This window comes from Theobroma umbraticum, unplaced genomic scaffold (genome assembly GCF_002168275.2).
Source record: "Theobroma umbraticum cultivar Fairchild unplaced genomic scaffold, ASM216827v3 scaffold_147.0, whole genome shotgun sequence".
In the NCBI taxonomy this organism is placed as follows: Eukaryota; Viridiplantae; Streptophyta; class Magnoliopsida; order Malvales; family Malvaceae; genus Theobroma; species Theobroma umbraticum.
In genome coordinates, this window is record NW_018397259.1 from 5,825,457 (window position 1) to 5,836,725 (window position 11,269).

The 11,269-nt window shown below is 31.2% G+C and overlaps 2 pseudogenes; one reads left to right on the plus strand and one right to left on the minus strand.

Moving 5' to 3' along the window:
* Positions 1-3,969: 3,969 nt before the first annotated feature.
* Positions 3,970-4,765, minus strand: LOC110414880 (agamous-like MADS-box protein AGL80 pseudogene; annotated as a pseudogene).
* Positions 4,766-5,815: 1,050 nt separating this feature from the next.
* LOC110414882 (uncharacterized) lies at positions 5,816-8,714 on the plus strand (annotated as a pseudogene).
* The last annotated feature ends 2,555 nt before the right edge of the window (positions 8,715-11,269 follow it).

Here is an 11,269-nt window from a genome sequence, read left to right on the forward strand (position 1 = left end):
TAGTATTTTGTAAAATTTTAGATCAATTTTCTATGGGATCAATACTCTACTCGCTTATATACTATCTATTTGATATGTATACTTGCGTAATAGAAATTTTAACTGACACGGTTAGTTTATCAAGTTCATTATTCTATGTATGTGACAAAGCATTCAGTCTTTTTATATCTAAAATTCATACAGATTCCTTCTGAAAGGATATTATTAGAGTTAGATGTACTTGATGCACTTCCAAATTCAGAGTTAGGCTCGCTATTTTTTAGGCTCGCTATTTTTGGTTGATGAAGATCCCTCCCTCCATCAAGAGTTTTTTGTTCAAAGGAGAAGTTTACCTTTAAATGTTGGCACTCTCTCTAATCATAACTGTCGACTCTATATGTTTTTTATGATAATAAAACATTACTCAGTCATTGGGGTCTAATTACATTATTTAAGTGTGTAGGACAAAGTTTAAATTCCTTAATAGAATGGTTGATTGAAAGGAAGTCAAGAAGCTTGTTGTGTTACAAGAATCGTTAATTAGTTAAAAGAACAAAGAACAAAGGGTGAACTAAAGTCAGAATAATGTTAATTGATTAACATAGAACCTTGATCAGTTAAGGCTATTTCGGGTGCTACATCAAAAGAAAGAAGAAAAGCCTCAATCAATTAGCACAAGGCATAATTGATTAACAATATACTAGGTGTAAAACAGAAGCTTTTTAATTAGTTAGCCCAAGGAGTTAATTGGTTAAAAATCAAGCTTCAAGTTTCAAGAAGCACCAAATCCAAGTTAATTGTTTAAAAATATTTCTAAGTGCTATTCATCCTAACCCTAGCAAGCCTTTTGGGACAGACAATCAGTCCCTTGCTTCAAGAGATGGTTCAAAATTGCAAAAAGATATGCTTAATCACCCAGCAAACAATAATAACGCACGTTTTCTGCTTCAGTTGATGGGTGACTTTTATGTATATACTTGCACCGTGCTCGTATCTTTTTCTTGATCTCTTACCTTCAACACATTTTCTTATAGAAAACAAAAGAATTACGAAGGAAAATAACTTAAACAAATATAATATGAGAGAATGTCCATTATCTCTAGTAATCACTGCATTATAATTATAAGTTCATGTGCTGTTTACTCTAGAATAAGGAAGTTTAAGGTCACAAAAGCCCCCAAATAGGCAATGCCATTGAGTTGGGTCATTCTTCATGAAGAAAGATTTCATTAACACTTTTGAGACCGATAGTTAAATTTGCTTGAGGTGCCATTGAGTCTTCACCACATAATATACTGTATTTCTTTACCCTATTTACCTTGTATATATTCGGGTATGCATTTGAAAGCATCATATATGTAACATATGGAAAATTTTTATCACTCCCAGGTCCTTGATTCTATTGTATCTTTGCTGGAAATGAGAAAAGAAGAATTTTTCAGAGTTAAGCTACAGAAATGCAGTCCAGTTGTTTTCTTATCGAGGTTCAAAAGTTCCCTTGAAATGATAGTTCAGTGTCTACCTTTTTCAGCATTGGGAACATGTTCTTGTACCATTTTGTGCATCTGGGTAATGTGTTTATAGAAAATCTTGTTCCATTTTGCGCATTTTGAGACTTCTAACATGTATTTAATCTTCATACATAATTATGGCCATCTATTCTCCCTTCACATTTTCATTTTTGTTGACTTGTAGATTTATTTTGTGCACTTAAGAGTCTTTTCTTCAAATCCAAATGAAATAATGCATTTGCAGTTGCATAACCCACTTTCTAAGATGGCTTTTTTCTTTTTATGCCAAATGCAAGAGCATTACTTGCATTAGGAATAACATTTATTGCCATCGCAAAAACTTATAACTGATGGGTTGACCAAAATAAAAGTATCTCATACCTAATTCATATGTTAGGTATTTCGTTATTTCAGTCCGTTTATAATTTAAATAACTAATCTCATAAAAATTAAATAAAATTTTATTACCTTTCTAAAAATAAAAATCAAAAGAAAGATAATAACAGTTACTAACTAACTCTATGTTTTTATAAAAAACGTACCGTTATCTTCCATCAAAAATGAAAAGGATTCTTATGTCACTAATTAAGTTCATTTTGGATCAAAAAGGTCGACAATTTCTTATCCATGATTCACTCACCACTTCAATTCGATACATGTCACTCCTCCCTTTTTTTGGTTTCTCAACAAAATATATAGCCCACTCTTTGACCTTTAGACACAACATTAACGTTTAATTTAGTCCTACTCTTCAGCCTTGCGCTGAATAATCAAAGGTGACTCTTAATTTTCATTCCCTTTAGGGTTTTAATTCATTGCTGGTTTTTTTCATATCCAAAAAAGAAAACCAAACCAATCCTAAATCATGAAATTTTTAGCTTAGCTTATGTACATAATATCTATTGCGTTGCATTACTCTAAAGCCAAGGTAGAAGGTTTCTGAGGAGGAACATTAGAGTCAGCCTGCTGTTTATCCTTCTCTTCTCACCCTTTATTTTTTTCATATATCGAATTTTAATTTATATGTAAATAAGAACTAACATATCTTTTAAGTACAAGTATGTCCTGTTCCCCCAATTGTCCATTGGAGGTTAGGTTCTAGTTTTTACCACCTTTTAACTTTTCCTTTACCAGCTCCTTTTAGTAAAGTGTAAAAAAAGTGCTTTAGTGTATTCTTAGAACTACATGAAATCCAGGCCTCTTTCCTATCATATTTCTAACTTTGATATCAAAAGTAACGTGTCATGACTAAGCAGCTATGATCAGCATCTTCAATAATATGCTTTCGAACTTTCATATTAAGGGTATCAATAGAAAAGAATCTGCACATTGGCTAGGAAATGAATGTGGGTTTGTTACAGTTTAAGGGAAAACTAGATGGCAAATCGACTACCTTAAAAATTTTAATCCATTGATTTGCATGCACAGATTAAGTTTTTATATTATCAGCATCTCAATATAATATCATCAGACAAATTTTTCACAAAATTTAAAAATAATTACGCATAAATAAAATACATCAAATGGTAAGAACCACTTGTTCATCCAATTATTTATTCATAATGTTTACATCAGAAATTCTAAAGTACTTGTTGTAGTTTTTATGCTCCTTGCATGATGAAATATAGTTCACTTATGAGATTCATATTCAACCAAAAGGCTCATATATAATTGATGTCATGCTGCGTACTAAAGAAGAGGTCTATAACTTTTATGAATGTGTTGCAAAAGGTTTGCAACACTTTAATTTTCGTTGATGTATTAAATATGTTTAATATATCATCTCTTTAAATAATCGATGAAAGATATTTTATAAAATGGTTTAGATAAACTTATTGCTCCTATTTATATGCAAGAAAAAAATTGAAAGTGCTTATGATCAATTAGTTATATTTTGTGTTGATTTGGCTTATATTTTTTTTGCTCAATTAGAAACAATTTTATTGAAAATCAATGATTAATACAAAATTTGATAAACAAAAAGAGATTAGATTGAAGCTTACAGCAAGATACCATAAGGAGAGAACTGAAACAACACCCAACAACATAAATCATAAAAAACAAGAATTCCAACACCTAAATAGACTAGTTGTTTGCAGCAATTTAAAACTCAAGATATGTTATTTGACTTTGTTTTACTCTTTTTTACTAGATGCAGTACAAGTTTTGATTGTAAAGATGACATTAATTTCCAATTTGTCTGCAAATTAGTCTGCATGGACTGTCTATCAATCGAATACTAGAAACATGAACTGGAGAGAATATTGATATCAATTGATATAAAGATAATAATAATGATGATTGAATCCTAAGGAATTTATTTAGGGACATTAGCTTCAAGGGGTGATTATGAACAAGAAAAGAAAATGTAAATAACTTAAAATAGAACATAAAAACATGCAATAAGAACATCCCTTAGACAAAACAATTAACACAAGAAGGCATACATTGGAACTGTGATACACATAGTTCCAATTTCCTAAGGCAAAAAAGCAATGGGGTTGTTATCCCCAAATGAGAGCACTGAATCAAGTCCTATGTCTTCTGGTGAGTGCATCAGGTCCTTGATCAACTGTTGCCTCTGCTCTGTTTTCGGGCTCACCTCATGCTCTAGACTTTCTACATGCACCTTTTCTCCAGTCTTCAGCATCGCTTCTGGTGTTGCCATTGTTGCTGATGCTGTTGCTACGGACCCTTGGGAATGAGATGCTTTGGTAAGCATATAAATCCTTCTATCAATAAACTTCATGTTTTGCTTGAGCAACCACCCGAGGTCATTCAAATCCATCATGTTCAAATTCTCTAACCCTTGTCTGACAAGGCATTGGAAAATGACTTGTGTGGTCTCCTTCTTGCGATTGTCCTTGCACTGTCTCTTGAGCCGTTTGTTGGCTAGTTTGATCCTTTGCTTAATGAAACTCTCTTGGCTCATCATCCCCATGCTTTGATCCATCTTATGCATCTTTTTAAACTTCGAGAGCACGTGTTGGGCTCCTGCAGGGGATGGCCAAACCTTAGGTTGAGCGTCATAAGGACTGTAGATAATCACAGAAGTTTCTATCCCATAGAGGGTATTTAGTTCGCTCGTCTTCTTCGACAGACCCTTCTTTCTTTTCCTGAAGGTAGCTTTCCTTGCAGAATCTTTGGTGATGTAGGAAAGCTTCAACTTTTTTCTAGTCGTGGCTGCCTAGACAGTAAAGAATTGGACTTGAAAGCTTTTTATGCATTTCTTACCCAAACAGCCTATGCTATATATAGACATGAAGGGATTCCATTGTTCTTATCACAAAATTATAGTGGTGTTTGTCCTTATTGTATATAGTAATGGCAACTTAAAAGGGAACGAAAAACTATCAGGGCAACCTTTGAATTTCTTCAAAAAAATATATATAAATCTAGTCTTTTATTTGAAGTGGATTGATGCAAACACTAAAAAAAATCCTTATGGAGGGAGTGAAAATTTGCTCAAAGGATATGAAGAGATTTCAGTCTTAGGATATCAAAGCTGTAATTTGAAAAACAAAATTCAATTGGATGAGGGTTTCTCTTAACTAAGACATGATGATTCTTGTTTCCATGATAGGATCTAGCATGAATCATAAACTGTTTTATAGTCTTATTCATCCATTCAGACACATTTGGTATTTTGTTTTTTTAATTACTAATTTTGGTAATTCCAGATTACACATTTAAGTGTGGTAATTAAAAAGGTATAGGAAGAACTATAATGTCAATCCCATAGTGTAAAAAGATGCTCTTACTCAGATAGAAGTTACATGAAGACAAATGTTAAACGGTGCATTATTAATAAAATGATTTAAGGAGAAATAATTCGTGTTATAATTTGATGTGGGTGTACGCGGCACTTAGAAAATTTTGATCCCACGGTCAATTTTGGGGTGTAACTAGCATCAAAGAGTCAAGTTAGAGTTCCGTCATTAATTTAAACAAGATTAGTTCTGTCAATTTAATTTAGATTCCTAATTTATAGCACATCTAAGGAAAAGTTAGATTATTAATATATAACATTAGATAAGAATTAATTGATAGATAATACTTTTTTAGTATGTTTTCTTTTTATCCTCATTTAAATAAATTTTTATTTTTAATTTCAAAAAGTAAAAAGTAAATTTGAAATGTAGAGAAGTTTTTTTTTTTAAAAAAAAAAGGGGTTAAAAAATATATAATTTTGAAACTTTCAAAGATACATAAATAGTATGTAGCATATTCCAATGACAATTGTTGCAACTTAATTAGAGTAATTTATAAATAAGGAATGTAAGGTGAATAATAAGGAATGTACAGTTTTGTAGTTTTTTCTTAAAATGGTAAGAGGATGGGTGTTTAGGTTTTTGTATAATCAAAACATAATTTGCTATTTCTTAATTTACACAAACAATTTATTTTTGTGTATGCATTGTGTAGGCAGACAAGGATTCAGTTATAGTACACTATAACAAAATTGGGCTATTTTGTTCATTTTTATTTGGCTAAATACTTAAATAAGCCCTGAACTATATAAAAAAGTCAATTAAGGTCATGCTAGTGTTTAAATCTACTGAATTTTCATAGTTTCATATTTAAATATTATCAATGTGCTTGGCTTATTTTTTTTATGCCTATGGTTGTTGGTAACGTGCCTTTCAAATAACTTCAGCATTCATGTTATCTAGCTACTTGTTTACTGATGTACTTTTAATATTCTCTAGCCATTACTGTATACATGTTTTCTTACCAAGATGTATTTATTTTCGCAGAGATATAGGGCCTTTCCCTGATGGCGTCATTGTTCATTCTTACATAGGTTCTGCAGATGTGGTTCTTTGAATTTGCCAAATCTGGGGCTTACTTTTCATTGTCAGGATATGTTATGCATATAAAAGCGCAGAAGGCGAAGAAAATGTTAAAGGCGGTTGGTTCATGAAGTTCAATATTCTATGGATGTGACAAAGCATTCAATCTTTTTATATCTAAAACTCTTACAGATTCCTTTTGATAGGATATTATCAGAGTCAGATATACTTGATGCACTTTCAAATTCAGCGTTAGGCTCGTTGTTTTTGGTTGATGAAGATCCTTCCTTCCCTTAAGAGTTTTTTTGTCCAAAGGAGAAGTTTAGGTTTAAATGTTAGCACTCTCTCTGATCACCAGTGTTGACTTCATATGTTTCTTATGATAACAAAATATTCCTCATTTATTGGTGTCTAATTACATTATTTAAGTGTACAGGACAAAGTTTAAATCCCTAATAGAATTGTTGATTGAAAGGAAGTCAAGAAGCTTGTTATGTTACAAGAATGATAAATCAATTAAAAGAACCAAAAACAAAGGGCAAAGTAAAGTTAGAATAATGTTAACTGATTAACATAAAGTCTTAATCAGTTAAGGCTATTCAAGGCACTACATCAAAGGTAGGAAAAAAAGCCCCAATCAGCCCCAATCAGTTAGCACACGGCATAACTGATTAACTGATTAACAATATACTAAGTGCAAAACAGAAACTTTTTAATTTGTTAACAATATGAGTTAATGGGTTAAAGGTCATGCTTAATATTTCAATAAGCGCCAAATCCAAATTCAAAATGTTGATGATTGACCAAAAGCGCCAAACCAAGAGATTCAAAGTTAAAGAATTTTTAATAGGTTGAATCCCATTTTAATTACATAAGGATTGAAAGGAGAAAAGCTTTGATTAGTTAAAGGGATGAAAAATTAGTCAGAGGATGGTTGATGGAAAACATCTCTCAAAGAAGCCTGAAAATAAAAAGTTTTTAATCGGTTAAAGCCCTTTTTAACCGGTTAACACAATGAAGAATAATGAAGCAGACTCTTAAATAGAGAAGCCTTAATCGATTAAAGTCTATCCTTAATTAGTTAAAGAAGCATTGCCATTACATTTGAATTTAATCGTTAGAAGACAAAATAATATGTAGAAATTGCCTCCAATGGCAAAAAATTGTCTTTAATGGTCAAAATGTGTTTTCCAAGCATTTAAAACCTCTCCAATGGTTAAAAATTAAGAAAAAAAGTTTCAAAGAGTTTGAAAGACCTTAGAAGAGTAGAGACCTTCTCTTTTACAGTTGTATTCCTCTCTTATCTTTGTGAAAGTGTTTGAGTTGAAGTTCGTGCAACTTAGATTAGTTAAGTGATCATTTATTCTCATTTTATCTTTTATTTTTTGTTTACTTAGAGTGTATGAGACTCTTTAAGGAATAGTCAAAGCTATGGTAAGCTTAGGACTTGTTATAAAAGGGTTGGAGTTAAGGTGAAAAGCTCTTCTTGTAAAAGCTTGGTAGAAGCTGTTAATTCCACTAGTTCTAATGAAGTTAGGTTGAAAATCCTTGATTAGGATGATCGAGGTAATGAATATAGGTCAAGTGGACTGAACCATGATAAATATTGTGCTTTGTCTACTTCTCTTAACCTCTTTTTACTTAGTGTTTACTAACCTCAACAAGTTTTTAAACCATCTACTTAAATCTTCCAAATGGATTTTAAATTTCAATAACTACCCTCACAAATATTTTTAAGCTCTATTCACTCCAACTCTAGCAAGCCTTTTGGGACCAACAATCAGTCCCTTGCTTTAGGAGATGGTTCAGCATTTCCAAAATAGATGCTTAATCATTTAGCAAACATTAATAATGTATGCTTTCTGCTTCAGTTGAAGGGTGACTTTTATGAATATACTTTCACCGTGCTCGTATCTTTTTTTTTTTTAATCTTTTACCTTCAACACTTTTTCTTATAGAAAACAAAAGAATTATTAAGGAAAATAACTTAAACAAATCTAATATGAAAGAATGTCCATTATCTCTAGTAATCATTGCACTACAATTATAAGTTCATGTGTTGTTTGCTTTAGAATATGGAAGTTTAAGGTCACAAAAAGCCCTCAAAAAGGAAATGCCATTGAGTTGGGTCATTCTTCATGAAGAAAGATTTGATTATCACTTCTGAGACCCGTAGTTAAATTTGCTTGAAGTGCTATTGAGTCTTCACCACATAATATGCTGTATTTCTTTACACAATTTACCTTGTATGTATTCGAATATGCACTTAAGAGCATCATATATGTAACATATGGAAAATTTTTATTACTTCCAGGTGCTTGATATTGCTGCATCTTGGCTGGAAATGAGAAGAGAAGAACTTGCAAAATTAAGCTACAGAAATGCAGTCCAGTTGTTTTCTTATCAAGGTTCAAAAGTACCCTTGGAATGATAATTCAGTGTGTATCTTTTTCAGCATTGGGAACATGTTCTTGTACCATTTTGGGCATCTTGCAAATTTGAAAAACCTGAGTAACTGCTAATGTGTTTATTGAAAATCTTGTTCAATTTTGTGCATTTTGAGACTCCTAACATGTACTAAATCTTCACACGTAATTATGGCCATGTTTTCTCCCTCCACATTTTCATTTTTATTGACTTGTGGATTTATTTGGTGCACTTGAGATTGTTTTCTTCAAATTCAAATGAAATAATGCATTTGCAATTGCATAACCCACTCTCTAAGATGGCTTTTTTTTTTTAATGCCAAATGCAAGAACATTACTTGCATTAGAAATAACATTTTTTGCTATTGCATAAACTTATGACTGATGGGTTGACAAAAATAAAAATATCTCATAGTAAAGATTTTTCCATATTTTGTAATATGTATTATCTGTTAGGTATTTTGTTATTTTAGTCCATTTATAATTTAAAGAACTGATCTCTTAAAAATTAAATAAAATTTTATTACCTTTCCAAAAAAGAAAATCAATAGAAAAGACGATAATGGTTATTAACTAACTCTATGTTTCTATAAAATACATATCGTTGTATTCCATCGAAAATTAAAAGGATTTTTATTTCACTAATTAAGTTCATTTTGGATGGCAAAGGTCAACGATTTCTTATCCATGACTCACTCTCTGCTTCAATTCAATGCATGTTAGTACTACTTTTTTTGGTTTCTTCACAAAATATATAGCCTATCTCTAACCTTTAGACACAAAATTAATGTTTAGTTTAGTCCTACTCTTCAACCTTGTGCTGATTAATCAAAGGTGGCTTTTAATTTTCATTCCCTTTAGTATTCTAATTCATTGCAGATTTTGTTCATATCCTGAAAAGCAAACCAAACCAATCCTCAATATTGAAATCTTTAGCTTAGCTTACGTACATAATTTCCAATTTTATGATTTCTACTATGATGTACTGCTCTGAGGCCAAGGTATAGGGTTTGTTAAGAGGAAGATGAGAGGCTGCTGCTTATCCTTCTCTTCTCATCATACTTGCAATCCAAACCCTCTTCCTTTTTTAATATATCGTATTTTAATCTCTATGTAAATAAGAACTAACATATCCTTGAAGTATAAGTATGGCCGATCCCCCAAATTTTCCATTGGAGGTCAGGTTCTGGTTTCTACCACCTTTTGACTTTTTTACTTTATCAGTTCTTTCTGGTAAAGTGTAAAAAGAGTGCTTTAGTGTATTCTTAGAACTACATGAAGCCTAGGCCTTTTTGCTATCATATTTCTAACTTGGATATCGAAAGTAATGTAGCATGATTAAGCAGCCATGATCAGCATCTTCAGTAAAATGCTTTCAAACATTCATATTAAGGGTATCAATAGAAAAGATCTACATATTGACCACGAGCTGAATTTGGGTTTGTTACAGTATAAGGTAAAACTAGATGGTAAATTGACTACTGTACAAATTTTAATCCATTGATCTACATGACGTAGATTAAGTTTCTATATTATCAGCGTCCCAATAGTAATATCATTAGACAAAATTTTTGCAACATCTGAAAAATAATTACGTATAAATAAAATGCATCAAATGGTAAGAACCAGTTGTTCATCCAATCTTTTATTCATAATGTTTATGTCACAAATTCTAAAGTACTTGTTGTAGTTTTCATGCTCTTTTCATGATGAAATATAATTCACTTATTGGATTCATATTTAAGCAAATGGCTCATATATATTTGATGTCATACGACATGCTAATGAGAAGGTCTATAACTTTTTTGAATGTGCTACAAATGCTTTGCAAAGATTAATTTTCAGTGATGTATTAAATATGTTTAATACATTATCTCTTTAAATAATCGATGAAAGATATTTTATAAAATGATTTTGATAAACCTATTGCTCGTATTTATATGCAAGAAAAAAACTGAACTGGCTTACGATCGCTTAGTTACATTTTATGTTGATTTGGCTTTTTTTTTTAGCTCCATTAGATATAATTTTATTCAATATCAACGACAAATACAAAATTTGATAAACAAAAGGAGATTAGATGGAAGCTTACAACAAAACACCACAAGGAGAGAACTGAAACAACACTCAACAACATAAACCATAGAAAACAAAAATTTGAACAACAACCAACACCCAAACAAGATAGTTGTTTGTAGTAATTTAAAACTCAGGATATGTGATTTGACTTTGTTTTACTCTTTTTACTGGATGCAGTAGAAGTTTTGATTGTAAAGCAGATATTAATCTTTAATTTTTCTGCAAATAAGTGTACATGGATAGTCTAATAATTGGATACTGAAAATTTGAAATAGAGAGAATATTGATATCAACTGATATGAAGATAATAATCATGATAATTGAATCCTTACATTAGATTCAAGGGGTGATTAAGAACAAGAAAAGAAAATGTAAATAACTAAAAATAGAACATAAAAACATGCAGCAAGAACATCCCTTAGACATAACAATTAACACAAGAAGACAAACATTAAAACTACGACACACAAAGCTGTTTTTC